The sequence below is a fragment of the Solanum dulcamara genome, chromosome 2 (genome assembly GCF_947179165.1).
Source record: "Solanum dulcamara chromosome 2, daSolDulc1.2, whole genome shotgun sequence".
Classification (NCBI taxonomy): Eukaryota; Viridiplantae; Streptophyta; class Magnoliopsida; order Solanales; family Solanaceae; genus Solanum; species Solanum dulcamara.
The window spans coordinates 11,866,452-11,893,557 of NC_077238.1; positions in this window are offsets into that span (position 1 = coordinate 11,866,452).

Genomic DNA, 27,106 nt, shown 5'->3' on the forward strand with positions numbered 1-27,106 from the left:
GACAATAATTTTGGGGAAACATCCGACTTTAACGGTTCAATCCCCTCCTACGTTTGGTGACGTAGTTATTGGGTTTGAGTATGGATGATACTTTTGCCAAATTCGGTGCTCGATACTCCTCCCAAGACTCAATGCTCATAAAACTCCATTCAATCAACTTAATAAAATCATATCGACAAGTCTCATTACAACCTTGTCAACTCATCAACTCTACCACAATCAAATATCTCATAATCATATCTTTCAAGAGTAATTTAAATGCACATTTATAGCAACATATAGACATAACCAATCATTTCCTCCATCCATTTGATTAATCTTTGAGACTCATCACAACTTCAAGGCTTTAAATTGACACTTCAAAATAAGCAACATTTTAAAGAAAACTAACATCCTTTATCATAATCTACATAGTTAAGAAGATCAATAAAGCATATTTAACAACTCATCTTCATCAACTCATACTCACATAAAGGCTATTTTTAGAAGTTTCTTGACTCAACCTCATCAACATAGCAAGAATCAATTTAATAGATGACAAGACTCAGGTGAACATAACCCTAGCAAGAAACTCCATTCCTATGGACATTTATTCTCAAAGAAGGTATAGGGCACATGGGTGGACTCAACCCATGTTTTAGATAGCCTTACATACCTTAGTGAAGACTTGAAGAAAACCTTGTTGTTGGGTCTTCAATGGGAAGCTCGAAGTCTTGAAGCTCTTGGAATAAATCCTTGTTGGAAATGGAGAAGAAGAAGAAAAAGAAGAAAAAGAAGAAGAGAGGATTTTCTAGGGCTTTTTTAGAGAGAGAAAGAGGCTGAAAATTATGTTCCCAAATGCTCAAGGATGATACATATATAATTTGGGAAAAATTCCCAAATTGCCCCTTCTCAAAAGTTCTGAAAAATAGGCTAAAAAGCTCCTGGCGCGATAGTGGCGCATTGCGCCATTGCAGCGCCAAGTCGATTAGGCCTAAAAACTTGCACATCTGTTAGTGATGCGCCACGCCAAGGACCAAACTACTGAGGCACATTCTTGGCGCGATAGTGGCGCATCGCGCCCTTACAGCGCCAAGGCCATGTTTTATGGGTTCTGAAAATTTGGCTTGAAAAACTCTACACATCTCATAGTGGCTCGCCGCGCCAGGGACCAAACTACTGAGGCATGTTCCTGGCGCAATAGTGGCGCATCGTGCCACTGTGGCGCAAACTCCGTTTTCCAGCAATTGCAACCCAGGCCTGAAATCCCTGCCGTGCTAGTTCGTCTTAGGATCGTCATATCTTTCGACTCCGAACTCCAAAAATTACATTCTTAGTGGCATTGGAAAGAAGACTCGACGACCTTTAATTTAATAGGTTGTGGGCCACCCAAATTGTCGTCTTTCAAAAGGTAGGGTCATTAGAAGTCGACCTCTTATATGAACTCATCCTAAAACTTAGCCACGACGGATCTTTTGGGCTTAGCTCCGTCTTAGGGGTCCTTGGTGACCCCACATCACCTCTAACACTGCTCAATTCCTCAGAGACTGATCTTAACTCATGCATATACTTCACAATACTCGAGTTCGACCCTACCCGTCCATAAGAAGGGTCCGAATCTTAGGGAAATTTTTTGAGGGGTGTTACAACTTCCTTATTACTTGGTTCATAAATCACCATGGTTCTATCCTTTTCTTCATTGTTTTGTCCCTCTTTTACATCTTGTTCTTCTTTATTTTATTTTGCATCAACTTCCCCTTCCTCTTGTTCCTGCAATTGTCTCCTTATCAATTTGTTTTTCTAGTTGTGTCTCAGTTTTCCTTGTATCAGATTCTCCTTCCTCTTGTTCCTTTACAATTATCACCTATTGCCCCTTTTCTTGTCTCCCAAAATTCCTTTTCACCCATTCTTTCGTGCTTCCATGAAACTTATTTGTATTATTAGTTTCGTCATCTTGTTCTTTCTCTTCTCTCAATGCAGCAAAATAATGTCATCTTTTACATCCTCTTTCCCTTCTATATGCCCATATTTATCCCTCTTATATTTGTTCCTCCTTCAAACCATCCACTCCTATTTTTTGTGTTTTGGCCCCACAATCTTTCCACTCGTCAACGTTATTATTTCTTTCCTTTCTCTCCTTGCTTATTTTTGAGTTCTTTTTCCTCCTGATTTTGCTCTTTTTCAATCCTTGAATCGTACAGTTCCAAATGGATTACCCAGCAACTGTGTTCGTCATGTCCTTGTAAGCAACATTTCTTACAGTATTTGGGCATGTAGTCGTATTGCACTTTGATCCACTTAAACTTTATAACCCCCGTCATATCATCTTCTTCCGTTATTCTAACTATTTGTGGCAACTTCGCAGTCAGAGCTACCTCTATTTTGACTTTAGCACAACTAGGTCTTGTGTGATTCCATGTTTCCATGTCTACAGTTAGTGGCTTACCTGTTGCTGCACCTATAGAGAAAATTGCCTCCTTCGCAAAAAAGTTAGGTGAAAGATCTAGAAAGGATATCCTTGCTACTCCTATCGTTATTTCAACATCTGGTTCAAACCAAGGGTCTCATTTTAGTGTTCTCATCTGCAAATAATTCTCTCTCGCTTTCACATAGAAGGTTGATGTTGAAAGCAGATGCACATAGTCCTCCAAACTTGTGAGTATGATTAAGATATGTCTTGTGTCCAAAACGCCAATAGCTCTCTCTCTTTTAATTCCGCATTGACTCGGTATTGTTCGCCTCAACTCCATTATTTCAGGTTTACCATACGAGAATTTTCCAATAATGGCAAATTGTAGATTTTTCTGAATGATAAGAGATTTGACTTCCGATGCTTTTCAAGTGATATTCGGTTCTCCATGAATCATTACTACAAGCTTGGGGAGAACACTAATCTGTGGTGTGGTGGTCAATTTTAGTTTAACAATATTGGCAAACTAGGCACTATTTGGTTCTTTAGCTTTAGTATTTTGTTGATCTGGATTGCTTTTCAGAGGTAAGGGTGAAAACTCCTCCGGTGGGATAGTCCCACCAGTAGTGGCTGTGGCCGTGATAGCCTAATCTGCAAGGTTAAATAGCTTACAACTCCTCAAGCCAAAACCCAGCAAACAGATAGAACAAAGAAATATTGCAGGATAACAGATATCAAGAAAGTAGCAGCAAAGAAAATATACCAAAATATGCGGCCTTAATCTTATGGTCGTGTGACGAGCTCTGCCGCCGCAACTTTCTCTGTGTTACGTCGGGAACCTATATGCCACCAGATTTGGTTTGGTCTCTGATGAAAGCGGCGACTTGGGTCGGCTATGGAAGGTTATCGGCGACGATTCCGTAATTGATTCCAAGAGAGAGAGATGAGAATGACTTTAAGAATGAACTGGTTAATACCTTTCTTGGATGTTCTGCAGATGATTTTCGTGCTCACTTCTCTCCACCGTTACTGCGGATGTATCAACTTCACCAGCAGAGAGTTGAAGAAGATAAAACCTTTTGCCCTCTATAATATTCGTCCTTATTACTCGTTTTCAGATCTGAGGCGTTGTACCGCCTTTCGTTGGAGAAGAACGTCGGCGATTTGTTATATGCTGTCGAAAATCCTTTTTCTTTAAGGAGGTTAACTTCTAATTTTCCGATTGCTTGTGTTCTACATGAGGTTTTGGAGTGTCATATGCTAGTCCCTTGTCAATTACAAAGGTTTTTATGGACAATTAATATTATTTCTAAGAGGATTCTTGAATTAATTGCCAAAAAAGCCTTGTTTATTGACTCTTTATTTGGTATTCACATTCGTACGACAACTCGATTAATTTGAATTTGCATCAGCTATGATTTATTTGAGGAAAGTGTTTTTTATTAAATTAATTACCAAAAAGGCCTTTTTATTGACTTTTTATTTGATATTCACATTAATATGATTAATCTGAATTTGCATCAGATATGACCTATTTAAGGAAAGTGCTTTTTATTAAAAGTCCGTTTGGATGGGCTTTAAGTTGGTCAAACAACCTTATAAGTCCCCTTTTAGCTTTTGAACGTGTTTGATTAATGCTAACTTTAAGCCATAAAGTTCTTAAAGTCAGTCAAAAATGAAAAGTTAGGATTTCTAACTTTTTTTTCTATGTGCTTAAAGCCATTTTGTTTGACCATAGAAATTACTTTTATATCCCTTATATTTTAACTAAATTTTTAAACTATCCTTTTTATTCTTTTAACCCTAAAATTCAAACACTTATTTCAACATAAGCACTTTTATTCAACTACTCAACTGCTTATTTATAAAAATAACTTTCAGCACTTCAAATTCTAAAAGCATTTCATACATAAAAAATATTTTTTTAAGCCCATCCAAACGGGCTCTAAGTATTGTTTTGTACCTTAAACACAAAAATGAGACATCATATTAAGAAAAAAATATCCTCATCCACTTAATCATTCTTTTCAGAGAAAAGAAAAGGACTTAGTCAATCAATGAAACCAAAGCTCAAAAGGTCCAATTCCCTATTGGTTGGTATCACTTTAACATGAAATTCCCTCTTTATTTTTTTGTTATATATTTAATGGCCGATATTTATTTTTGGGGTCTCTCAATTCAATTGAATTAAGATAATATCAGGTCCATTAAAAAAGAAATCCTGACAAAGTGTCAATAATTCTTTGAAAACCAATTATATCGACCGAATCAAATCTTATATAATTTATTATTAATTAAATTGTACATTCCGATATATAATTATACCCTTTGATTAATATTACTTAATAGGGATCTTTTTAAATTTTATTTTCGATATAATATTTGATATTTGCAAGGTCCTAGTCAATTTTGATTCGCTTCACATAAGAATTATTAAAGGAGAAACACTCCCTTTACCAAAATATTTTCCTTTCCATGGTTCAATTTTTTTTTAAACTATTAGGTTGCTATTAATATAAAATAGAAAAGGGCTATTCACTTTTTTCAACAATTTTGTGGAATTTAGAAATTGTGCAAGTGAGATGTTAGGATCCGTGATGAGGTGTTAGGGAGATGTCTTCTTCAAATCGTCATATGCTTTGCTTCCACCGTTTAATTTTCTTAAAAAATATTGAAGCTAATAATTTTTTTATTATTTTTTGTTTTGGCAATTAGCTGACGTTTTATTATCAAGTGAGATATTTATAACTCAACATCACTAAACTAAATAGGTCTGACTTTAGTGACTCAAAGTATTGACATATCAAAACTATCTTCTAAACATGATAGAAATTTAGGCGAAATCCATCGGTGGCCCCCTAAAGTTGGCACCAACTTTCACTTAGACATCTTAATCAGAAGATGTTCATTTTAGACACCTTCTAGGGTCGAATGTATTATTTTGACATTTTTTACATAGTTAGCACCTCACGTGTTTTCCACCTATCTGAGGTGCGTAAAAACTGGTTTTTCTTAATTGTTTTTTGTTCTTCTTCTTCATTTTTTAGCATTCTCCATTTTTGTCATAGTAAATTGACATGAAAGCATCAGTCAAATGCACGCATTCCAAACTTTTTATGGGTTCTCAAGAAATCAATATATCATGATCTCCACCATCAATTGAAATTGTTACACCCCATCAAAAAATGAATAATTTTCATAACTGATTTAGTTTTCGACCAAGATCAAGAATTTTCCTCAAATCTTGTAAATTCAAAGTTCTTGGCGACGACCCACATAGATTTGATACGCCAAAATTTAAGCAATCCTATCTGAAAATTGAACACAAAAAATAATAATCTATGAACACCAAATTAAAACACAAGAAAAAATAGGCTTACCAGCAAATGTTTGTGTTGCAGTAATCCGATTGAAATATAACCTATACACGATCGTTTGGAGAAGATGACATCGGGGTGGGGAGGGGTTGGGGTTGGGGTGGGTGGGGTTGGAGAAGATGACGGCGGGGTGGGGGTTAATAGGTGTTAATTTTTATTTTTAAAATAATTATTATTTGAATAAAAAAATGTCACGTGTCATCACATTATTGGTCATTTTTTCTATTCAAAAGTCATTATTTGATAATTATTTTTGATATATATATGCCACGTGTCTTTATTTAATTTGCTGATTTTGACACGTCGGGCGAGTGCATTAGAAACACTTAATATATTTTGGTGATTGTAAAAAAAGTGTCAAAATGGCACATTCGACCCTTACATAAGGTGTCTAAAATGAACATCTCCTAGTTTAGGTGTCTAAGTGAAAGTTGGTGTCAACTTTAGGGGGCCACCAATGGGTTTCGCCTAGAAATTTATGCATCATGATAGCATATAATGGCTCCCGCCTCTAAATAAGAGTCATTAGACATGTGGAAAAGCAAAATATTTTGAAAGAGACTTTTCAAAATAGATATATGTGAGAAGAAGATTAAAAAAAATAATAGACATATCTCATTCTGACTAATAAAGCTCACACACAAACCTCAATGTTCAACAATCGATCTCTAGAGTTCGTCCGCAAAATATCCCTTCATAGCTACTCAATCAAGTGATTGAAATATATAGATTTGAATTCTAATTTGTGTGTTTATTTGAGGCAAATGATGTTATAATATGGGGATTGAGTAAGAACTCACCTTAGATATTTTGAAAGAATCTCTAGGGTGTTTTCTCTACAAAAATAGGTCGTCCAAAATAAAAGGGAACGAAAAATCCCAACCTCGCACGTATTTATAGAGCACAATCCAAAGCTGACTAAGAAAGCAGGTCAGCACCCCGCACTTCCCATTGCGGTGACTTTCAATGTGATGGGCACTACACCACACTGCCAATTTTACTGTTCCATCGCATTGCCCCTATTTTCTGAACTCTTAGTTCAATTGTCAAATGCTCGATTTTTAGTAAAACACTTGTAACTTTTTATATGGAGTTCCGATTGGTGAATGGTTTGTGTTATAATCATGTTTTGATGGTTTAAAAAACTATGGGACATGGTAGAGGGACCTGGTCCCATGAGTAATGTCGGTCCAGGACAAGAAAGTGGAGTACAGTTGTAGAGATGCAAAAGCTGCTGAGGTTGGTGGGCACTGCAGCAGAGGCGTATATTCGTGTTTGATGATTTAACAAACTATGAGACCTGGTCTATGTGTAATGTCTGTCCAGGACAAGAAAGTGGAGTACAACTGTAAAACTGTAGAGGTTGGTGGTGTTGCAATAGTAGGTTGCCTCAACCAATGGCGTTGCTTTTAGATTTTTTGTCTCTCTTATGAAGAGAAAATTGTGACAAAAAATATCAAGCTTTTACAAATCAAGTTTATACACAAAGAAAAAGCCATTTTTAAGGAACAACATTGTTCACACTCAACAGGGACCTGATCCAACATTGCAACATTTTTAGTTGGGTTTTAAGTTTTGTATCTAGTGATTTTATATTGTAAATCTATTCCTATGTTATAAAGGATAGTAGATAGTTTCTTCTCTTATCTCTTAGATTTAAGTTATTAGCTAGAGGTAGCCAGAGTGTGTTGTGGCTAGAGTTAGTTTTTGAAGTCTATATCAACTAGAGGTAGTTGGTGTACTGGGCAATAAAGTTATTGCTTAGTAGTGGCTGGTATTAACTATGGTATATTATTAAAGTCTATATCAACTAGAGTTAGTTGGTGTAGTGGCAATAGAGTTATCAATTAGGCTCACATCTTGTAATAGAGTTGTTACAGGGGGGAAGAGAATAAGAGTTTAATTCCTAGGTTGCATGAGTTTGTAATCTGAATCTTGGCTCTCTTATTAGCGAAGATTTCAGTGAAATCCTTACAGATAAATTGTGGTTTTTCTCCCTTTAGAAAGGAGGTTTTCACGTAAATATTATGTGTCATTTTACCTTATGCATCTAACTTGAGTATCATGTTAACTAGTTGTGTTTCCCATGACTCGTAATGGACTCATACAAGCCAATATTGGTATCAAAGCAAGTTCTTTCTAAAAGGTTAACACCTAAAAATAATTGATTCTCATGGCTGCTCCTTTAAATCGTGAAGAAGATGCTGATATAGGTCACATCACCAAAAGGTCTCAAAGAATGATAAGAAGGAATAATAGATTTCAAAGAAGAGGGAACTCAAGCAAGCATGCAAGAGGAAATGATACCTGCTACAAGTGTGAAAAATATGGATACTTCATTAAGGAATATCCACTCCACAAGTAGAATTACAAAGACTATATCAAAAATAATCCAGAGAAAGCCAACAAAAGGAACCATGTTCCAAGGAAGTACAAGAAAAAAGAAGTTGAGGACACTTCATTGCTGGTTGATGAAGATGAGTTTTCAACTTTTGACTTATCGTTTGCTCTCATGGCTGCCTCAGATATTGAAGATGAAGAAGAGGCAAACTTTCTTAATTTTAAGAAAAATCTCAAAGATTATTCTATGAAGGAGTCACGGACCTTATTTAGTGTTTTAATTGATACTTACTATGAGCTTATTATAGAAAAAAAAAGTTCTTAAATGATGCTCTTACTGAGCTTGAAGTTGAAAAACCTTCTCTAACAAATAAAATCTTTGAGCTTGAAGAAAGTTTTTTGTCCTTGTCTGCTAAAAGTGAGAGTCTGAATGAAAAGCTAAAAGATTAATCTCAAAATGGTTCAAAGGGAAAGGTAGAAGATGGTAAGTTGCAGTTTGAACTTGAAGAAAAGTTAAATCAGTCCAAACATAATTTTACCGCCTTTCTTGAAAGGAACAGGGAACTGGACAGGGACCCTGGTTAATATTAAAGTTGATCTTGAAAAGGAAATTTGTTGGATAGCCTCTTCAGAGGCCTCAACACATCTAGCCAATATGAGATCCAACACCGGAGAAGGTCTCAGTTGTCGAAAGATCGGTGCACCCTATAATCTTTATAGTAAGTATGTGTCAAATCTTGACAATTGATTGTGCACTCATTGTGGCAGAAATGGTTATTATAAGAATGCACGTCCTGCTAAAATTTTTGCTGATGAAATGTTTTGAAAGCATGCTGAGAAAATAAAGAAATCATAGAGACCTAGTCCCAAGTCTAAAAGGTATGCTACCATTCTGGGCAAGAAGTCTTATTCATCCATTATCTCATTTTTGGAAATCCCAACTTGTTTGGGTTCCCAAATCTAACAAGTAATTTTGCATGCAGGGTGGAGTGAGAGGAGTTAGTAAAAGGGTTAAAAAAATTATTATTGATAGTGGATGTTTTAAGCTTATGACAGAAAAGATGGAAAATTCCTCACTCTAAGCTTTCCAAAAGGGAAGTACTTCTTTTGGTGATGTTATCTTGGTAGGAAAGAAGTTCAAGAATATGCATGTGGCAGATTTTTACTCCATTTATTGTGGTGATTCGACATTCCTAGCGTTTCCATTTCTTCTAAGCAAGTTGTTCTTGTAGGACCTGGTCCGTGGTCTGTCAAAGATGAATTTCACAGATTAGAAGACGTATATGCAGACATGAAAAGAACACAAAATGACGAAGGATAGAATTTAGATTTTTCTTGCAGTTTCAACGAATCTGGTACTCTTTTTTGTTCCTCAGAAAGTTGATCAACAAGACGATGATTTTGAAATGTTCCATAGGAGACTTGGATATGTTAGTCTATCTCTTCTTAACAAGCTGATGATGAAGGATCTGCCGTGATAAAGCTTATAAATCACAACGTATATGGTGCATGTGCCCAAAGGAAGAAAGCTCATTCTTCTTTCAATCTAAGAAAATAGTTGGTACATCCAGGCCACTCGATCCTTTTCATATAGATCTGTGTGGGTCGATAAATATTCTTAGTGAGAAAAGACGAGAGACTTGTGTCACGACTTAAGCTAGGTCCTAGGCGTGACATAGTGATCGGAATCACGAGAGACTCCAACCAAGCCTCTTAGCATTCATAACATATATAAGGTAACTTAAAACATCAGTGAAAACATAAGTGGAAGGTATGTCTCAATAAAAGAAACACTTAAAGCAATATGAAAGAACATTCAAAACTACAACTCAATTGACGTCTAACATGCCTATACTTTAGTCTAGATGTGAGCATAAGACATGTTCCTAGCTCACCCATAAAAGGAAGAAATGTCAAGATCAAAAAGGGATGTAAACTCATATTGGTTATGCCCTCGAGATATGAGGACTCACCAATCAAGTGATAATAATCAATATAACTCTAGCCATGAGTGGAAGGAGCGTGATCGTCGGACCCTACATTATGATACAATATAGGTAAAAGTATGCGTTAGTACATGAAATGCACTAAGTATGTGAGAAATAGGAAATGAATGATGTAAAACATGATAGTGAAATGACCAAGCTTAAAATATAATAAAAATCCTTTTAAAAGAATCAAAGTACATAAGACATGGTCAATGCAAAACTTGTGGGAAAATCATAAGTCAAAAATGTAATATCGTGAGAGAATCATAAGTCATAGTAAGAGATACGTCTTTGTGAGAAAACACAATTTACTTTGTGAGAGATACCGTTAATCGATATTTAAGACCATGTGAGCTATAACATGAAATCCGATGTACCTCCCACACCGAGAAGAGAGAGGCTACTTGTCAAGGTAGACTCTGTGATGCCTAAGTGGATCCACTAAGCTACTTAAAAGAATCAAGTATCTACTAATGGGTGATTCTTCTACCTACAGTGACACGTAGTTCTTCGATAATGAAATTTGTACTAATGGTCTCATGTCTCTACTAACAGGTGAGCCTTTAATCCAAGATCCGCTCGGTGCTAAGTAAACTCTTAACAGAATAGTCATAATCATACCATATATCATAAGCTCTGAAAATGGTAAGAATCTAGTAATTCCAAGTTCATCATAAATACTTAAAAGTCATAAGAATAGCTCCTTTAACATATCATGACATCATAATATATTCACAAAGATACTCATCTAAAGCATCAAAATTATAATAAGCTTGTTCATAGAAAACCATAATTCATACATCATTAATAAACATCACTAAAAATCATAATTCATAAGCTCATGATGCATGCATAATCTTGAATCATAAATTAGAAATCATAAAGTAGTCATCATGCATGGGTCGTCATAAAATATCTTGGAAACATGCATTGAAATTGATCTCATGGGTCATCATAAAATATCTTTAAAACATGCACTTGAACAAACCATTAACATTGAATAATAATATAATTGAGTTGACCCATATATAATTTGATCAAAATTCATAGTTCATAATTGAAAATCATAGCATAATATGTGGATCCATGTGAAAGCCATTTAAAATCATATAATACTGTGAATTTATGCATAATCTAGTAAAATAATACCAATTGAATCAATATAGAAAAAACCCATGAAGAATTAACATGAAATCCCTTTGAAATTGGGTGAAATTAAATTGGGAGAATTGAGTTCTTTTGGGACCCAATGGATGAAAGGAATCCATTGGTTAATCTTTCACGATCCGAACTAGGCCCTAGACGTGACATGATAATCAAAACCCCAAAGGTCTTCAACCAAACCTCTTGATGTACCGTGAGCATGCATAAGGTAAAGTAAAGGAGAAATAACATAGTAAAGAGTCTCAAAGCATGAATCATTGAAAATATGGAGTACGACAACATAGACACTACATAATATATCCAACAAATGCCTCTACTAGCCAATATGGACGGGGGCTAAGACATGTCCCTAGCTCACCCTCAAATCAATATAACAAAAGTCTTTCAAAAGAAGTAAACTCATAACTCACCCTCGATAGATGAGGACTCACCAATCTTCATAGGATAGCAACTCAATTAGTGTTATGACTCGAATTCAGGTGTGATGGAAGCTGTCCTTTTCCACCAGATAAGTCAGCCTAAAACCTAATATTTATGAAACATTTAAGCAAAAATAGTTTAAATATGTACATAATAAACAAAAGCAAAAGTATATCAAACTTAAATACCCCCAAGATTGGTTATCACATGTACAAGACACTATAATAGAACTGAAATGTAAATACAAGTCTTGAGTATGTCCTTGGCTCTCAAATAGAGCAAAACATAAAATACAGGAATAAGAGAGTCCGCCGGATATCAATAGCTACCTCTCTCAATCTTTTGAAAGCCTCAGATAATCAGAAAAGTGAATACTCACGGTTCGGTATCAGAACCTACACAAGTGTAGAAACAGGGAGTGAGTACCAAATAACACGGTACTCAACAAGCAAACTAAGAAAACTAGATAAATCTAGTAGATACTAAAACTTCTTTCATCCCAATCGAACCTCCTCAAACTACGGCCCACACAAAACAATCACCCCAATCTATGCTACACAATTTATATCATAGTATATCTCATCAATACTCATCATCATCATCATTGAAGAAATTATAGTAGCCTCAAGTAAATCAATCTCAGGACACAAAGGTGTATACATAAATTTTATAATGACAGATAAGATGCAATGTAATGTAATGCGATGTCACGAAGGATGATGTATATATGTCCTAATGATACACATGCACTATGTAACAGACCGGAATCTATGGGGGACTCACAAGGACCATGTATCTGATTCCATCTTTTATATAATAATTTTTGCCACAAACGTTTGGCCCATTCCCTATTTTTTGTTAATATATATGATTCCACCATAGACGTGTGGAATGATACGTATTTCCTCTCATCCTTATAATTCATCGTCATAACATAAGCACAGTCTTGGTGTAAGCAAACAGGTATAAATACTCAGTGAGAGGAATACAATGAGAAGAATACAATGAGAGAAATATCACATTCAAAATAATAATATCAATAGTATATCAACATCAACAAGTACATCATTCACTTCAATAATAGTCATCAAGTCTCCATTTCTCACTATCAATAGTATATCACCATCAACAATTATATCATTCACATCATTATAAGTCATTAAGTCTCTATTTCAATACTCCTTTTATCACATTTAGAATCAATCGGTGGCCAACTATATCCAAGTCAATTTTCATAATCAACAATCAGAAATGACAAGCTCATCAATTCATAATCACATTTTGGGCTATCATAGTATTTCATCAAGTTCATATCAAGTTTGAGTCAAGGAGTTCACAATTTTGATCAACACCATAACACACATAATCCTTTCATTACCCCTGATCTTTCTTTAGGCTTAATTCATATAATTATAATTCCAGTCTTATTCCCATTTCACCCTAACACATTTATGAAAGCAAGTTCAAGTAATCTATAAGATTTATGGGGTTTAAGAAATTCACTTGCCTTGATATCACATCCTAGAACTTCGTAACTTGAATCTATCCCTTCTTTTGGCTATCCGATTTGTAAGAATCTATCAAACATGAATTCTCAATCAAATTACGGAGTTAACGACACCAAAATTGTATCTTTTGGAGACGGACCCAAAATTAGATTAAAAAAAAGGAGATTGTGGGACCCGCGATGGGAATCCAAAAATTGACTTTGTGAAAAGGTTCTAATGCATTAAAGAGCTTGTTCTCCAAAATGGGGCACAAATTGATGCTCAAAACAAGAGAAGCCATCCCAACAAATTAAATCACCATTAAAGCTTGAAACTAAGCTAGGGCAGCAACTATTTTACATGTTTTTCCTCAAAAGGGTTCCCCAACACTTTTTGATCATACCACTGTATTTCCATAGAAAAACCACACAATTTAGAGCTTTGAATCACTCAAAACAGACTTAAAGTGATCAAGAAACAATTTTCTCAAAATTCACCACAATTCCATTACAAAAATGTCAAGACACATCAACTTTGAACTCCGATTTACTAGAAACGAAGTCCCAACAGCTGAAACCAACTATACCACGATTATCCTCATGATAAAACCCACAATTTTGACTCTTGAGTCACTTTATTCGGACCTAAAATGACTAAGAAATCATCTTCCAAAGTTTAATAAAAATTAAATTCGAAAAAGGTTGAGGCAGCAGCTTAAACATTAATCTTACCTATAACAAAATTTCCAAATCAGTATCTAAGCTCTGCATTCTCCTCAAAAAGCTACACAGGATAGCCTTTTGAACTATCCAATTTGAAGCTCTAGAACTCAAGTTTTGAGATTTTAAAATTGGAAAAAAAAGACCAAAAATGGGTTTGCCTTGGACCATATTTTGCTGCAACACAGACTTGGCAAAGTCTAAAATCTCCGACGGGATGCTTGTGATTCATTCGGAACCTGATGAAAATAAATAAAATATGCTATCCCACTAAATTCGATGTTCCAGATTCAATGGCAATTCAAAATTATCGTACGAGGTCTTTTTTAACCAAGAGTGGGTCCCATACCCAAGTGTTATTTTAAGCCAAATTTCACAATGGGCCTTGAGATTAGATCAGAAGCCTTGGAAAGTGAACGAAGGGTTGTTCTAGACCAAAGTCGACATTCCAGAACTTATTGCACTGTCCAAATTTTTATCCGAGCGCGTTTTCTAAAAATATTGACCAAAGTCAATCATAGGCTAACTTTCAAAGTCAAAAGTGCCAAATAGTTCAAAACTTATATCGATTGCCTCGATGCTCATGAAGACAATGCTAATGGACTAATTTGGCCATTCCAAAATTGATGAAATCATCAAAATTCAAATTTGAGGTCTCTTTTGAAAGTGCAAGAGGGGAGTGAATTGCTATTTTTAATTCTTTTAGTCGATTGGCAATCAGAACAGTTAACTGACAAGAATAAATAGACAGTAAAGAGCAAGATGGTAATGTGACTCCTGATGTTTTTATACTGGTTGGAATTTAATGTGGATCTTAGTTAAGTTTGCAAGGGTCTTGTACTAAAGCTTGTGAATGGTTATAAATGAAATAAAAAGTAGATCCTAGATCTACACTCAATTCTTTTCTTTAACACTCTTTTTTTATTCTTTTTCTTTTTGATACAATGCCTCACCACTCTATTAATATCTCCTCTCTTTTTGATTACACAAAAATTCACAAGGAATCACAATGCTTGCTAATGTAGAATAGAGATAATCTGAGTGTATTCGACAGGCTTTCTTCAGCCAAGTCTTTGATTGATTTATAACTTGTTGAGGCTGAGAGCAACCCAAAGGAATTGATCATTCAAAAAGGAGGTGTATCTTCTTTCGAAGAATAAGATCAGCTTAGCCGTTAGAATTGATTGGGAGCTTGATTGTGCTTTGTAAATTAAGGGTCTGATTTCTCCTTAATTTAGCTGCACTCCATTTCTCCAGAGATGATATCTAGTGGTTTGATATCCCTGCCATCTTTGTGGAGTCCTACGATTTTTGCCTTTAAGTGATTTTTTCCATCCTAAGCTGATATTGCTGTCCTTAGGATCTTCCTTGATTTATTTGCTTTCCTTCTTTAGCATTCTGATATTGCTGTTCGTAGGATCTTCTTGATTTATTTGCTTTCTTTCTTCAGCTGATATTTTTGCCTTTAGATTTTCCTTGAATATTGGTTTTGTTTATTTTTCTTTCCTTTTTGTGGTACCTACACATTATCATCAAAATTTAGCTTCAACAATCTCCTCCTCTTTGATGATGATAATAAATTAGTAGGATAAGTAGTTGACTTCCCTTTATAAGTACTGATCCCCATGAATTGTGAGTTCTTCAAGTTATTGAGACAACTCAATAGTTGACTTATCTTGACTTGTATACCTGTCTATTTTTATCTCTCCCTGACTTGTATACCTGTCTAATTTTCTTACCCTTTGACATCAGCATAAAGGAAAGAACATGTACTAGTCCACATAATAAAATAAGCAGCCAACTAAGATAGAGCAACAAGAAATCAAATAGAAGAAGAGTAGCAAAAAGAAGAGAGTTTAGCAGTGGGCACATGCTTAATTTACAGTCCCAAAAAAATAGTTTGAAACAGAATTAATGCTGGTTGCAAAGGAAATAAGTCAGTGTATTGACTATAGCGGTTTTGAGAGCCTCAAACTGAGTAGAGGTAGAGGAACCAACTCCCTCAGTGCACGCATGGACACGATTCACAATCTTAACATCTTTCTTAATGACATGATCCAGTTTGAGATGAATTTTGGCTGCATCATCCCTAGTCTCTTTAGTTGCTTCTTTGAGTTTATCCAACTGAAAGTAAGAAGCGAGAAGAAGATCCTGAAGTGAGTCAAACTTACCATCTATTTTATTCAGCTTGGCCAAAATATCCTCTAACAACTTGTTATCAGGTAGAGCAGGAGGAATGGTCTGAGGGGAGGAGGGAATGTCTGAAGGCTTGGCTTTAGTTGAAGAGGGAGCACTGTTTCCCTTACCTGAATCAAACTTCATAAGCCAAGAGTCACCAGATTTGACGCATCCGATGCACCCAAAGGCTTTGGAATTATAGCTTTGTTTAACAAGGATGGGAGGAAAGTCATCAAGGCAGATGTGATTTGTTTAAAGAATACGAGTGATTAACATACCATAGGGAAGGCTTGAATTTTCGGAAGAAGCTTCCAGCATGAAATTGAGAATAAAAGAAGATAGCTTGATACGATATTTTAAAAAGAGGCAGTTTGTGACAAGAGTGTCTCGAGTAGTGAGAGTAGAGTGAGAACCAGCTCGTGGAAGGATAGTAGTTATAGTAATGTGGGAGACTAACCTAGTTTCAAATGACAAATATTTATAACCTAATTGCGAAGGAAGATTAACTGAGAATTCAAGCACGATGACCTTTTTGGATTCCTCAAAAAAGACACCAAGATTAGATGGACAAGAGTATTTGGAAGGAGAAGAAATACCAGAGCAAGAGATTTCGAAGATTGCATCAAAAATATCATAGTCAAGAAAAATTATTTTACCAAGAACAAGGGTTTCCATCTCTCCAGTTTTGATGACCTGAGATTAGAGTAATAAAGACGGACAAGGTTCATAGACGGTATTGGGTGTGGAAGAGAAAATATTTACCCACCCTTGATATTCAAAGAGATCCTTGATGGGGTAGTTTTGAGAAAGTAGGAGATTAAGGTCAACAATACGGCTATGAACAATGGTCTTAGATTTCAGGGAGTGGAATAAAGCTTCATGAGAAGAACCCTAAAAGTCGATTTTCTTCAGGTCTCCAGTTGTTTCTTCTTCAGAGGGACGCTTGGGAGGAAGAGATGACTCTGAGGAAAAGGAAAGAGATTGGTACTCTGAACCATCAGAGTCAACTTGAGTAGAGGAAGAAGCAACAATTTTCCCTTTGTTGTGAGATCTTTTGAGAGGGGGAATGGGAGAAGACTTAGAGGTAAGGTTTTCTCCATTTAGAGGGATGAAGGAAACAATAGATACTTAGGGTTTTTCAAAAAATATTGGAAGAGGAACAGTAAGAAGGTGGAAGAAGAGAAAACAAATCTTGAAGTATGGAAAAGTCTGATTGATGTGATGAAGACAAATAGAAAAAGAGTCAATAATAATAACCTGGAAGGGAAATGACGGTGGTAATAAATAATGTGCACAGATAAATATAGAAACACAATCAAGGTAAATAACTTAAGACAAATTTTCAATGATTCCCAAAGATTTTCGGAGAAAACAGAATCTCTCTTTAAGAAGAGGTTTTGTAAAAATGTCAGCTAATTGACAATCAGTGTTAACAAAAGGAAATTTCAACATCACCTTTTAAAACATGATCTTAATAAAATGATGCTTGATATCAATATGTTTAGCACGAGAGTGGTGCATAGGATATTTTGACACACGGATAGTATTAGAATTATCATAGAAAATTTGAACAGGTTTGCAAGATAAGTCATAGTCTACTAACTGATGAATCATCTATACCAGTTGAGTGTAGCACAAACCAATGGCAATGTATTCTGCTTCTGTGGTAGAAATTGAGACACAATTTTGCTTTTTACTATTCCATGAGACTAAAGAATTTCCAAGAAATTTAGTACTTTTTCTATCAATTTTGTCACTTGCAAAATCAACATCTTAAAAACCTTTAAGATTAAAATTAGTAGAGTTAGCATACCAAAGGCTAAGAGAGGTAGTTCCTACAAGATATCTAATAATTCTTTTAACAATAATTTAATGGGACTCTTTGGGAGCTGACTGAAATCGAGCGCATTTACACACACTAAGCATTATATCAGGTTGGCTAGAAGTTAAGCAAAGAAGAGATCCAATCATACCTCGATATTTGGTTTCATCTACCTATTTACCTTCATTTTCCATGTCCAAGGAACATGTAGGACTCATGGGAGTTCCTATAGCTTTGGCATTACTCATACCAAACTTGTGGATGAGTTCCTTTGTGTACTTACTTTGACTAATGAAGATTCCCTTATCGGATTGATGGATTTGAATACCCAAAAAAAGGTTAACTCACCCATCATGCTCATTTCGAATTCTCTTTGCATTAAGTTTCAAAAATCCTTGCATAATGAAGCATTAGCACTACCAAAAATAATATCCTCTACATAAATTTGAATAATTAAATTGCCAAGAGAAAAACATTTGATAAAGAGAGTGGTATCAATTTTTTCTCTAGAAAATTTATGAGAAATTAAAAAAGAGCTCAATCGTTCATACCAAGCTCTAGGAGCTTGTTTAAGACCATAAAGAGCTTTAGACAATTTAAAGACTCAAGAAAATTCAAGATTTTCAAAACCTGGGGGTGTTTTGCAAAGACTTATTCTTCAATAAAACCATTTAAAAATGCACTTTTAACATCCTTTTGAAATAATTAAAAACCTTTAAAAGCAGCATAAGCAAGAAGTATACGAATCGACTCCAACCTTGCTATAGGGGAAAAAGTTTCATCATAGTCGACTCATTCTTGTTGAGAATAACCTTGAGCTACTAACCTGGATTTGTTTCGCACAACTTCACCTCCTTCATTCAGTTTGTTTCTGAAAATCCACTTTGACCAACAATAGAAGTTCCTTCAGCTTTTGGAACTAGTGTCTATACATTATTTTTCTCGTATTGATCTAATTCTTCTTGCATAGTCTTTTTCCAGTGATTGTCTTATAATGCTTCATCAATTTTCTTTGGTTCCAATTGAGATATGAGTACAATGTTTGCAGATTTCCTACTAGAGTCTCTTGTCTTCATTCCTTCACTTGGATCTCCAATAATGGACTTCTTAGCATAGTCAGGTTCAGCTTTCCATTCATTAGGAATAGCTTTAACTATAAACTGATTTCCTCGACTATCAGTCAGCTGATCAAAACTGTTGACTTCCTTGGATGTCATATTATCACTTTGAGAGTTTAGTTCTTCATCATCATCTGTACTTATATTTTTCTCAAATATTCAGTTAGAATCATCAAAAATAACATGAATATATTCTTCAATAATAGAAGTTCTTTTATTAAATACTCTATAGGATCTACTAGAGTTAGAGTACCCAGAAAGATACCTTCATCACTTCGTAGATCAAACTTACTAAGGTTGTCTTTCCATTGTTGTGAGCAAAGCACTTACACCCAAAAAGATGAAAGTAACTTATATTGGGTCTCTTACCATTCCATAGTTCATATGGAGTTTTTTTTCAGAATAGGTCTGATTAGACAATGATTTAGAATGTGACATGCTGTACTTAGTGCCTCTGCCCAAAATTGATGAGGAAGTGAGTGTTAACAGATCATAGTTCTTGCCATATCTTGAAGAGTTCTATTTTTTGTTCGACTACTCCATTTTTCTATGGGAACCTGGAGATAAAAAGTTATGTGAATAACCTTGTTCGTTGCAGTACTTTTCAAATGCTTTGTAGTCAAATTCTCCTCCATGATCATTTTTAGTAGATATGGTATAGTAACCTTTGTCTCTTTGAACCTTCTCATAAAAGATCTCAAAATTTCTCAAAGTATCACCTTTGTTAGATAAAAACATAACCCAAGAAAAACGAGAATAATCATCAATAATTACAAATGCATACCTTTTACCTCCTATGGTGCAGTTCTGGTTGATCCAAAAAGGTCCATGTGAAGTAGTTGAAGAGGATTTTTTGTGGATACAACATCTTTAGAAATAAAAGAATTTCGAGTTTGCTTACCCATTTGGCATGCATCGCAAATGTGATCCTTTGAGTAATTCAGTTTAGGAAGTCCCAAAACAAGTTCATGTTTAGCAAGTTTTTCAATTAGTCACATGCTTGCATGACCATGTTTTTTGTGTCATATCTATGGATCTACAAAAATAGATGCCAAACAAATGTGTTCTGAATTCCCTTTTTACAGAATCAAGGATGTATACATTCTTGTCTCTCCTTCTCGGGAGAATAGCTTTGCTAGAATTATCTTCAATAATGCAACCTGTTTCTTGAATCATACTTCCAAGTCTTAGTCTCATAGTTGACTTATGCTCAAAATGTTATATTTTAAGCCTTTCACAAGATAAACATTAGTGATATCACAGGATTTATTAAATGAAATGATACCTATACCAATGATTGTTCTAGTAGAGTTATCTCCAAAATGAATCTTTCCTCTATTAAAATCTACAATTGATTTGAACAAATTTTTGTTGCTTGTCATGTGATTTGAACACACACTATCCAAATACCATTTTCCTTTTGATTTCAAGTGGTGTTCCTGCAAACAAGTATATTACTTTCTTTTTAGTACCCAAGTACTCTTGGGTCCTTTTGAAACTTGGTTAGAGGAAGATTTTTGTTTTCAAACCCATTTGGATGAGTTTGTGTAACGAAATCTACAAGTTGAAATGTTTATGACCAGATTTACCACAGTAATGACATGATATAGAATGATATGTATCTGAATCAAAGAAACTACAATAGTCACTTTGAGTTATAGAAGACTTAAGAGTATAAGTCGACTGGTTAGATCTAACAGACTTTCGATTGAGAGATTTATGAAGATCATTGATTTGAGTCATTAGATCCAAATTTTCTTCTTGAAGAAAATCTCTTTCAACGGAGCAGACTTCTAGTTTTATTTCTAAGTCCTTCTTTTCTTTTAGAATAGATCTAACATTCTCAAAGGTTCTATTTAGATATGAAACAACTTTATCAAGTAAACTCTTTAATTTAAAACAGTTATGACAGGTTTCAGTTCGTACCTTGCTTGATTCTCCAATAGCCATGAAGAAAATATTTCCTGAATCATTGTGTTCAAATTATGAGTTTTCTTCATTACTCCAACTGCTAAGAGCCTTGGGTTTACTTTGAGGGTATATTCTTCTAGCCTTAGGACATTCACTAGTGATATGGCCTTACTTGCCACAATTGTAGCATTTACCATCGTTTCTGTTGTATTCAGTAATTTGTTTACCTTTATTGAAATTTTGCTTATATCTTTTCGATTTTTGGATCTTTTAAAGGTTTCCATCACAAACTTAGTTATAAGAGAAATTTCATCTTCCCCAATGTCATCTTCATCTTCATTGTTCTGCTCAATTGCATTGAAAGCAATTGTTTTCTTCTTGTAATCTTCTTGTCCTCCCTTGTTCAGATAAGTTTTCTCAAATTCAATGAGGTCTCCTCTTAATTCATCATAAGAGAGATTCTTCAGATTCATGCTTTCGAGAGCAACCACTTTGGCATGCCATTGTGGTAGTAGACTTCTAAGAATTCTTCTTATATGTTCAATGGGGGGGGGGGGGTTTATATTTTTCCATTTGCCTTTAATTTCCCAATGATCTCACTTAGTCGTGTAAACATATTTTGAATTATTTCACCTTCTTTCATGTGAAACCATTCATATTCATAAACCAATAGACTGACTATAGTTTCTTTGACTTTAGCAGTTCCCTCATAGGTGACCTCTAGTTTATCCCAAATTTCTTTTGCAGTTTCACAACAAGATATCTTTCCATACTCTTCTCCACTTATAGAATTGTAGAGAACATTTTTTTATTTGAATTTGATCTGAATAACTTGCATTTGTTCATCAATGTAATACACCAGATCTGAAGTTGTAAAAGCTTGTCCTTTAGTGGTTTTCAATGGAATGGGAAAGTCTCCAAGTTTGATTACCTTCATACTTTCATATCATAGGATTTGATGAAGGTTTCCATCCTAATTTTCCAATGAGAAAAATGCTTTCCATTGAAGTAGGGAGGTCCAGTTTGAGAAGTTCCTTCTTGAAACAAAGCACCAATAGTTTGTTAAGCCATGAGTTTTTCTCACCTGCTGTAAGGAAGACAAATTTATGAGACCGAGCTCTAATACCAATTGAAAGTGCAAGAAGGAGTGAATTTCCATTTGTAATTTTGTTAGTCGACTAGCAATTAGAATAGTTAACTAAGAAGAATAAATAGACACTAAAGAGCAAGAAGCAAAAGTGACGCCCAATGTTTTTATACTGGTTGGGATCCAATGTGGAACTTAGTCCAGTCTCCTTCGGTTGCAAGGGTGTTCTACTAAACCTTGTGAATGGTTACAAATGAAACAAAAGTAGATCCTCGTTATACATTCAATTTTTTTGTTTAACACTCTTTTTTTTGTTCATTTTCTTTTTGATACAATGCCTCACCACTCTATTAATCTCTCTTCTCTTTTTAATTACACAGAAATTCACAAGGAATCACTATGCTTGCTAAAGTAGAACAGAGATAGTCTGAGTATATTTGACAGGCTTTCTTCAGCCAAGTCTTTGATTGATTTATAGCTTGTTGAGGCTCAGAGCAACCCAAAGGAATTGATCCTTGGAAAGTAAGGCAAAATATCTACGACATAATACCTTTTACCTTAAATCAAATTTCTCGAATAAAACTTCATCGAACCCTTTTACAATCAAAAGTAATAAACTCTATAACTCAAACCATGCACAAATCCTTCCAAAGGCTCGACGATCGACACAATCAACCATTTCTTGCCTTGACAAAACAAACTACCATGAATGTTGACTTACAATGAAATACCTGAATTCGATTCAAACCAGATAAACCAATCTCATTTATCAATCAACATTAGTCCATACCTCAAAGATCTTATAAAATCACATACCTTAACTTATTATCAAGCACCTATCCATCAATCTTACCATGTTCCTCATTATGAAATCACATATCTTTTTTTGTTCATTTTCTTTTTGATACAATGCCTCACCACTCTATTAATCTCTCCTCTGTTTTTGATTACACTGAAATTCACAAGGAATCACTATGCTTGCTAAAGTAGAACAGAGATAGTGTGAGTATATTCGAAAGGCTTTCTTCCGCCAAGTCTTTGATTGATTTATAGCTTGTTGAGGCTCAGAGCAACCCAAAGGAATTGATCCTTGGAAAGTAAGGTGTATCTTCGTTCCAAGAATAAGATCAGCTTAGCTGTTGGAATTGATTGGGAGCTTGATTATGCTTCGTAAATTAAGGGTCTTATTTCCCCTTAATTTACCTACAGTCCATTTCTCTAGAGATGATATACAGTCATTTGATATCCCTGCCATCTTTATGGATCGCACAATTTTTGCCTTTAACTGATTCTTTCCATCCTAAGCTGATATTGTTATGCTTAGGATCTCCCTTGGTTTATTTGCTTTCCTTTTTCAGCATGCTGATATAGCTGTCCTTAGGGTCTTCTTGATTTATTTGCTTTTCTTCTTCAGCTGATATGTTTTCCTTTACATTTTTCTTGAATCTTGGTTTTTTTATTCTTCTTTCCTTTTTGTGATACTTGCACATTATTAACAAATTTAGCTTCAACATCTTTGATCCGAAACTCAAAAAATCGCAACTAAACCAACTTAGGTCTTTAAAAATACCAAACCAAGCTCGGAACCTCTAAAAATTCAACCAACAATTCTTCTAGGCCAAAAACCATCCCCAAATCCAACGGAGTAATTGAAATTCCATTCCGAGCATCAGAACTCCAAAAGTTGACCAAAGTCAATCCCCGGCCCAAAATTTCTCAAATTCCCAACTCAAGACCTCAAATCTTTGTTACAACTCCAAAACTAATTCTATAAACTCTCCTAGACCAATTTCCATATTCTAGTGCTGTGGAATTGACGAAATTCTATTTCGAGACCCATAGTTCCTGTTGGTACCAAATACCACTTTTAAAACTTCCTAAAACACATCTTTTTCATAGAATTTCCCTATAACCCACACCCAACATTAATCAAAAACCACATAGGGTAATTATAAGGAGGGGCAAAATGGTCATTTTGTAAAAATTATCAAAAATGACTTTTGAGGGTCATTATATTATCCACCACTAAAAATCATATTTGTTCTCAAACATACAGTAGAAGAAAGAATACTCGATGTTACCAAGAGTTTGAGGCATAACCTCCAAGTTGGATATTTGTCTTCCCCAAGTGAACCCATTCTTAGACCATATCATCAGAAACCACTACCATACTGAACTTTCAAGTCAAACTTTGACGGTCTACAAGGCAAGAGTAATTCCTAAGTCACAGACTAACCCATGGACCAAACCCGAATTGAAATTCTCAAAATCACAGCTTAACCATCAGGTTAATTCTTTCATCACATAACCACGAGAGTACTTCTGAACCAATACCCACTAAAATCAGGGGTGGGCTTGAATCAACCATCAACCACTCATAACGCACGAACCATTACAGATTCTACCAGAACATCTATTCTCACAACCAAATATTTCTACATACCCTGGTCTTTAGACAACATGTACTCATCAAGAGAGAATTCAAGTCATCTCACCCAAAGAAGGAGATGATCAAGTAACCACCTGACGAATAATACATCCAAAACCTCTAATAACACAATCAAAAAACTGGAATAGTAATTGTGATTGTAGATAATTCCCACACGGAAGAACTAGGCCTAATAGTCCTACAAGTATTAAATCACATCTAGCTGGAATATGTCCTCAATGACAAGGTAAAAACTAAGATTGTCGAGAAACTGCAATATATAAGGTAGCTCTTCTATATGTTCTTTTAAGCTATATGACATTTGTAGAATTTCTGAAAACCTTCAACTGCCACAAGGCAACACCAAATCTGCTATATCTAAACTAACCAAACCTGCGTCAACATTTTACCCTACCAAAGAGGTTACAGATCAGTACATCTGATCTACCACTAGAAATTCATCTACAGAAGTGAAACACGCATAGGCATAGACAGGGAATCATACTCCAAAACCACATCTGGAAGACAGTAGGTGGTATAAGAATGTCCAAAACCAAAGTCGAATAACACAAGATATTGCTTCCATAGCATCCATAACGCACATTTCCATCTGTGTGACTTCACCATCGACCAACCTGGTCTCATAATAATCATAGATATACTCAATTTATCAACTTTCTTATACTCTCTACAATACTCCAGTGAAGCCAACACTACCAATACTACCAAATCATCATAGTCACCCAACCAGTTACTTTACTCTCAGACCGCCACTAGCATCCAAGTTTTCTTAGCAACACATTGTTATTCCCAAAATTTCGAATTGTAGCTCTTTCTCCTTCCATTGAAGCATTCCATGGTAGGTACGAGTCCCACCCAATTGCTAGTAATCTAAATTTCCAAATCTCATAGTACTTTCCCATTGAGATAAAATTATTGAATCATGACTGATAACAATCCACACAATCCTTCACTTACCCAGTTTCAAGTATTATTCAACCCATTATATACCTCATGCCAAACTTAAAGAAATTCTTGGTCACCCTAATAATTCTGTATACCATGGGCATATAACCTCTATTTGCCACCAATTATTTATGTAACGCATTACTATAGTCTGGGTAGTCTTATCAATAGATTTAGCAATCGAGCTCAAGTTCCTCAATAACCAAATAGGACTATAAGTCCTTCTGGTGGTGCATCCAGAAGTCACCTACAATTTGAACAATTTGACCCAACTCAAAATGCATAACCTCTCATACATCATTGTTTATCACCAACACCAATACCAGGTGTTCAGAAAGTAGCTGATAACCCACCATACATCTGTACTGAACCAGTCCACCTTGCATTGTCATATCTAAACTAAAAGGCAAAAATCCATACCATCCTCAACCTTGAACGAAAGATTTACACGTGATATCTTATTTCTTCACACCTCTTAACTTGTACCCATTGCACAAGACTCCTTCTTTCGGTAACTCATTTATTATTATTTTTTTGGCCAAACATCTATGACATAATACCTTTTACCTTAAATCAAATTTCTCGAATGAAACTTCATCAAAAAATCAAAAGTAATAAACTCTATAACTCAAACCATGCACAAGTCCTTCCAAAGGCTCGATGATCGACACAATCAATCATTTCTTGCTTTGACAAAACAAACCAAACTACCACAAATGTTGACTTACAATGCAATACCTGAATTCGATTCAAACCAGATACATCAATCTCATTTGTCAATCAACATTAGTCCATACTTCAAAGATCTTATGAATTCACATACCTTAACTTATCATCAAGCACCTATCCATCAATCTTACCATGTTCCTCATTAGGAACCCAAACTGTACCGGTCGTCAAACTCAAAATCACTATAGAACTAACCACAACACTAGAGTCGATTGTCCATAGGATCCACTCTCAAAGCATGCTCAACTTGTCTGATGAGCACCAGATATTATTCCCATAACCAGAGCAAGACAGACGAAGCTACGTGTTTTTCTAAATTTTAACTCATCTACTCCCGAAAGATAAATCATTATTCTTTACAATCCAAAAATGAATATCTTTTCTCTTGCATCCTTCCAAGGGTCAAGTTACATCCCATTAAATTTTGAAAAGTTGAAATTCTTTTGATTCTACTCGAGCATTTTCCAACACATCGTACACGCTTCATGCAACTATGCTACTTGTCAAGTAGTACCAAACCACAACCTTAGATACCCATAAGTCATCCTTACCATACTGTGTCTCTTTAACCGAAAGTCCCTTATCATATAGATGTATTCTAATCATAGAACGTCCCAAACTCTTATTACTATGTTGCCATTATCTCAAAATCAACCCTATCATCCAAGGGATACCTTGGACCCAATTATGCTAACCACATCCAAGGGACCAACCCAATTTTTAAATCGCACTTTCTCACTAAATCCTTAACTACCATCACACAAGTATATTTGTTAGAACTTTCCTTACCCATAGCTCATTATTTTAATAACAGTCTACTTTTCTTGGCTTATCATGAAGCCATCAGTCTTCAATATAATAATGCCAACCCTAGTGTTGTACCTTGCCAAAAAGACAAGACAGGATTGATTCACTCGATCCACCACTATAACTTTCCTTATAAATAATGCTTAATCCAAGAATTTATAGTAACAACTACTTGA